At 46.6% G+C, this 6,402-nt stretch overlaps 1 pseudogene; it reads right to left on the bottom strand.

The window, feature by feature from the left end:
- Positions 1-1,604: 1,604 nt before the first annotated feature.
- LOC129067901 (transmembrane emp24 domain-containing protein 9-like) overlaps positions 1,605-6,402 on the bottom strand; it is a 28,817-nt pseudogene continuing 24,019 nt past the window's right edge.

The following is a 6,402-nucleotide window of genomic DNA, read 5'->3' as shown; positions in this document are numbered from 1 at the left end:
TAGTCTCAGAGGCTGTGGTGGAAGCTATGGTGGTCTCAGAGCCTGTGAGGGTTTCATTTGTGAAGACTGTGGAGAACACAGCTGTTATCATGGAGGATGAGGTGCTATCAGAGGCTATGTTGGACTTGGATGCTGTGTTGGTCTCAGTGGGCATTGTGGCTGTGAAGGGCACAAAGCCTTCACTTGTCACAGGGGTTTTACTGGAGACAGAAGTGGTATTAAAGGCTGTATTGGCAGTGGCTGTGGTCTCAGTGTTGGTGGTGGAGGACTTGGTGGTCTCAGATGATGCTGTGTTCTTAGAGCCAGTGCTAGAGGCTGAGGTGGACATAGATGTTATTGCAGAAAATGTGGTGGTCTCAGAGACTGTGGTGGATCCCACAGTAGACTCAGAGATCAAAGAAGACATTGTTGTGGGCACAGATGTTATTATGGAGGTGATGATGCTCTCAGAGACTGTGCTTGAGGCCAGTATGGGAGCCAACATTGTCTGAGAGCCCATAGGAGACTCAAACACTGAGTTGGAGGCAGTTGTGGGTGCAGATGTTGTAGTGGTCTCCATAGGCATTGTGGTAGCTGTGGGGGTCTCAGAGAATAGGGTGGAGGCCACAGTGAACTCAGAGGCTGGAGTAGAGACTGTGATGGGCAGAGATGCTATACTGAAGGACTTAAAGGTCTCAGAGGACACTGAGGAAATTGTAGGGTTTTCAGAGATTACAGTTGTCACAGAAGCTTTGGTAGAACTACAGTTGTCTCAGAGCCTATGTGGGGGCTGTGGTGGATACAGGCATTTTGACAATGGGTGTATAGTCTCAGAAGCTGTGGTGAAGGTCATGGTAGCTTCAGAGGCTGAAGAGGAGGCCATGGTAGGTCCAGAGTTTGTGGCAGAAACTATGGTGGCCTTGGAGCCTGTGGTGCTTTCAGAGGCTGTGGTGAAGACTATGGTAGACACAGACATAACTGTGGATGTCCTGGTGGTTTCAGAGGTTGTGGTAGAAGTAATGGTGGGCACAGATGCTGTGGCGTAGGGCATGGTAACCTCAGAGGTTGTGGTGACGGTTGTGATCATTTCAAAGCCTGTGGAAGCCTCAGAGTCTGTGATGAAGCCTGTGGGGGGCAAAGATGTTATCATGTAGGAAGTGGTAGGCACAGAAATTGTAGTAGAGAGCAAGGTGATCTCAGATGTTGTAGAAGATGATGTGGTAGATTCAGAGACCATGGTGTGGGCTGTGGTGGACAAAGATATTATAGATATTATGGTGGTAGGTATGGTGGTCACAGATGCTGTAGTGGTCTCAGAGGGCATTGCAGTAGTTGTGGAGGGCACAGGCCGTCCATGTGTCCCAGGGGCTTTGGTGGAAACTATCATTGTCTCAGAGACTGTGGTAGAGGCCAGGGTGTTCTCTGAGTATTTGATAGTCTCAGAGGCTCTAGTAGTCTCATTGATAGAAGACATGGTGGTCTCAGAAAATGTAATGTTCTCAGAGCCTAAGGAAGAGTCTGTAATGGGCAAAGACATAACAGAGGATGTGGTGATTTCAGATACTATCGTGGACTCAGAGACCAGAGTAGAAACTGTCATGGTTGGAGATGCTGTGGTGGAGGACTTAGAGTCTGTGGTGGAGGTTGTGCATGGTGATCTCAGAGACTGTAGTGGAGGCTGTGGTGAGCACAGATTCTCTGGTGGAGATCAAGATGCTGTCAGAGCCTGTGGTGCAGCCCATTGTGGACATGGATTCTTCAGTCGTCCCAGAGGTGCTGGTGGTTTCAGAGGCTGTAGAGAAGATTGTGGTGGGCACAGATGTTATGATGGAGGTCTTGGTACTCTCAGAGACTGTACTTAATAACGTAGTAGGTGCAGATGCTGTGATGGTCTCAAAAGGCATTGTGGTGACTATGGAGTGCACAGACATTGCAGTTGTCCCAGAACCTTTAGTGGACACTGTAATGATCTTATGTTCTGCAGTAACTGTGGTAGAGACTGTGATTAGGGCATCCAGGGAAGAGCTGTCATTTGTCTTAATTTCTTTGCTCAGAGAGGCCCTAACACCTGTTGTAACTGGTGTTTGTAAGGATGTCTGGCTTATCACTAGAACATTTTAAGAATTTTGTGATCAGATATAACAGTATTTTTCATCTTTCTTTATTTTTCTCTCTAATAACGATTTCTGCTTTTTATAGACATTAAAATCAACATTGTTCCTTCTTTTTAAAAATTTTTTTCATTGTCATTCAATTACAGTTGTCCCCACTTTTCCTCTGTTACTCTCCCCTGCCCTAAGTGGAACATTGTTCCTTCTTTCTACTAGATGTGCCCTACACTTTCTTTAGTCCTGGATAGCTTATTGTTAAAATATGTATATTCCTTCTTTATATTGATATATATTTTCTCCTTTCCTCTGTGACTCTGTTTTATTCCTAATTTGTTAGAGTCATTTTAAAAAAATTAGTTCATCCTGGCCATGTGGCTCAGTTGGTTGGAATGTCATCCCATACACCAAAGCCTTGTGGGTCTGATCCCTAGTCAGAGCACATACTTAAGTTGCAGTTTTGATCCTTTGTCAGGGCATATATGTGAGGCAACCGCTTGATGTTTCTTTCTCTCTCTCTATCAAGCATATCCTCAAGTAAGGATTTTTTTAAAAAAAGAATCAGGAGGGTTATCCTGATTGCAGAGGTCCCCTGAAGAGTAAGGTGTCCCAGCCTCACACTGGGCTCCCCAGCCAGGGATATCAGTGCCAAGGAGTCCCCATAACATCTGGCTGTGAAAACCAACAAAACAAACAAGTTAGCAAAATAGAACCAGAGACATAGAAATAAAGAATAAACTGACAGTGATCAGAGGGAAGCGGGGAAGAGGGTAATGGGGGAAAGAAGGGGAAGGGTCAAGTCAAGGAACATGTACAAAGGACCCATGGACAAAGACAATGGTGGGAGGAGGATTGAAAGTGAAAAGTGGTGAGTGAGTAGGTCAGGGGAGAGTAATGGAGGGGGATGGGGACAACTGTAATTGAACAACAATAAAAAATTAAAAAATATAAAGTAAAATATAAACAGTTAAAAAAAATAGTGGAAAATGTATCCAAGTGAGTTGAAGAGTTGCTGGAGTCCTAGGTATTTTCTTGAGAGCCATGAGCGGACTTGCTGGCTTACAGACTCACTCACTCTGCTCTCTAGTGCAAAGGTGGCAGCCCAAAGAGCATCAGGGATATATGGAGAAGAACTGAACTGACTAGCTTCTTAATGAGAGCTGGATGGGGAGGGGTCAGGGCAGCTCTCTCCAGGGACAGAATTGCTAACAGGTGCTGTTCCTTGATTGAGCCCTCCCCACCCACCAGCCAGCCTGGCACAGGAAGGCACCAAATTTGAGATCTCCATTAAAGTGGCTAATACTGATCACTTACACTGGTGATTCCGAGACCCCCATCCCACCCACCTCACATGCCTGGCCCCAGCCTCATCCGGTGGCTTTTCCACATAAAAGCACTGCCTTGGCTAGTGCTGTGAATGTTCCTAAATCTCTGAAAGACCTACAAACCCCATAAAAGCAGCAGCTGGCCTCAGCATCCCCTGTACCTATTGCAAAGTGGCACCAAGTAAAACACAATTGACACTGAGTCTCAATTTGCACTGTAACTCCCATCAAGTGGTCCCAAGCCTGGCATAAGTGACAGCCAGTGTTGGCCTGAAATATAGTTTCAAATAGGCATCCACAAACCTGGCACAAGAGGCAGCTGGCCTCAGCTCACATTCTCGTGCTCACCAAAGAGTCCCAAGCCTGGCACTAGTGGCAACCGGCCTTGGTTCACAGAATAGCCTCTCCCAAGTGCTTCCAATCCCAAAACATGTGGCAATCAAGAACAGATCACTTTGAAGCTCTCACTAAGTTGCCCCAAGCTGGGCAAAAATGGCCAGCACCAAAGCCCTCCCAAGAGCTTTCAAAACCAACACACCTGATAGCCAGACTCAGAACACACCACAGCACCACTCAAACTACCTCCACATACAACAGACATGCAGGGCAGACTCAGCTGGCACCAGAACCCAGCTTAAGCTACTTCCTCTCCATGTGATCAGCTCTGCACAGCCACTCGTCTGCTGTAGCCATAACCAGTCCTCACAGTCAGTCAGACTGAGGTCAGTCTCACCCACCAATGTACCAATAGCAATCAAGGCTCAACTACAATAAGAGGACACACACAACTCACACAAGGGAAACCCCTGGAGCACCTAGCTCAGGTGAAGAGTGAGATTGCACTACTGGGCCTCACAGAATGTCCCACATAAGGGCACTCTGTCAAACCATGAGACTTAGCATTTTTACCTAACACATAGAAACAAACAGAGAGAGGCTCCCAAAATGAGGTGACAAGGAAACATGTCTCAAATGAAAGAACAAAACAAAACTCCAGAAAAAGACCTAAATGAAATGGAGGTAACAATCTACTAGGTACAAAGTTCAAAACACTGGTTATAAGAATGCTCAATGAACTTAAGGGAAGGATGAGTGAATTCCAAGTGAACCTCAACAAAGAGATAGAAACTATTAAAAAGAAGCAGTCAGAAATGAAAAATGTAGAAGTGACATAAAGAATACAAAACAAGAAAACGGTAAAGGAGTTCATTACCACCAAACCAGTATTATATGAGGTGTTAAAGATCTTCTTCAAAAAGATCAAAAATATAAACAATAAAAATGCAATAAATACATATCTATCAACAACTGAATCTAAAAAAAACAAAATAAATGAACAAGCAGAACAGAAACAGAATCACAGATACAGAGAGCATTTTGAGGGTTTCCAGGTGGGAGAGGAAGTTGGAGGAATGGTTGGAAAAGGTGAAGGGATTAAGAAGGACAAATTGGTTGTTACAGAATAGTCAGCATAGTAAAGTACAGCATAGAGACTGTAGTCAACAATAGTCTAGGCCTGGGAATATGGCAGAGGAGTGAGTAGAAGTCACACTGACCTCCTCCCAGGACCAAACTGGAATTGCAAGTAAATTGTGGAGAAATCACCTGGAAAACAGCAGAGCTAGAGGAGCCTTGGAGCCTCAAACAGATGGTGGAATTGGCTTTCACACATCCTAATGGGTGAGGAGTGCAGTGGAGTCTCGAGAGAGTGGGCTGGGTGCCCACGGGCGCCAGCACCAGAGGGATATTGAAATGCCAATTGGATTCCCCTAAGAACAGGGTCTGAATCATAAGTGGGGACCTCTAGACTACAACATCTGAACCCTAAAGAGCACACAGACAAAAGACAACTTTGAAAAGTGTAGCAGTGCTCTCTGCTAGAGAATGGCGTCTGGAGATGTTTAAAGGGCCAACGCAAAAATTTGCAGTGGCAACCACTTTCCTTGGTCTCTGGGAAGAGGCGGGAGCAGGGTGGGCTGGATCCTGAAGAAAGATTGATGAGGAAAGCACTGGGGAGAAAACTGAGACTATGGCCAGAGGGGCCCTGGTGATGAATCACTTCCCACTCTGCAGCTTCCATCTCACTCAGGCATAAAGGAAACAATACCCTGCCCTCGGGACACTCTGCCCAGGAGTTGCACACAGGCCTGGGTGCTGAGTGCAGAGCGGCTGGCAGAGATAGTAGACCCCTGGGTAAAGGGGACACAGAGCTACCTAGAGACTCTTGAGTAGAGACGGGAGATGGACGCCTTAGGGAGAGAACTGAGGGAGTAGCCAGAGGGTTCCAGGTGCTGGCTCCTTCTCCATTTCTCAGTCTCCATCTTGCTCAGGCAGACCATGCCCTGAAGAAGCAGCAGCAGGAAACAATAGCCCTGCGGTCAGGACACTCTGGCCTGGACAGGAGTTGCCTGGGTGCTAAGTGCAGAGCAGCCTGCAGAGACAGTAGACCCCTGGCTGAAGGGGACACAGAACTGCCTAGAGACGCATCAGGAGAGACTACAGTTGGAGGCACTGGGGAGAGAACTAAGGGGGTAGTTGGGAGTATCCTGGTGCTGACTCCTTCCCCATTCCACAGTCTCCATCTTGCTCAGGCAGACCACTCCCCTGAGTGGCACAAGCCTGTAAGGACACAATAGCCCCACCCTCAGGAGGCACTGCCCCACCCTGTGGTGCCTAAGCCTGACAGCTGAGGGCAGAGTGACTAGATTAACAATTGCAGGAGACAGACACAGACAGTAGATTCCTGGAAGTCTCTAACAGACTCCCTAAGGTCAGGCAGTCAACTACTGACATCATCAGAGGCAGACCAAGAAAGAAAAGGGCGGGTGGGAGAAACGCACCTCCTACCATAGAAGTTCCATCCACAAAGTCAGGAAATCAAGACAGATCAATTTAAGAAGCAGAAGCAAATAAAGAAGAATCTCACAAATAATGGGAAGGAAAAGAAACACCCCCCAAATGAAGGAAAAGGAGGAATCCCTACAAAGAAA

The sequence above is a fragment of the Pteronotus mesoamericanus genome, unplaced genomic scaffold (genome assembly GCF_021234165.1).
Source record: "Pteronotus mesoamericanus isolate MK-2021 breed Mesoamerican mustached bat unplaced genomic scaffold, CSHL_Meso_final contig_20, whole genome shotgun sequence".
Lineage (NCBI taxonomy): Eukaryota > Metazoa > Chordata > Mammalia > Chiroptera > Mormoopidae > Pteronotus > Pteronotus mesoamericanus.
This window is presented reverse-complemented; position numbering and strand designations above follow the sequence as displayed.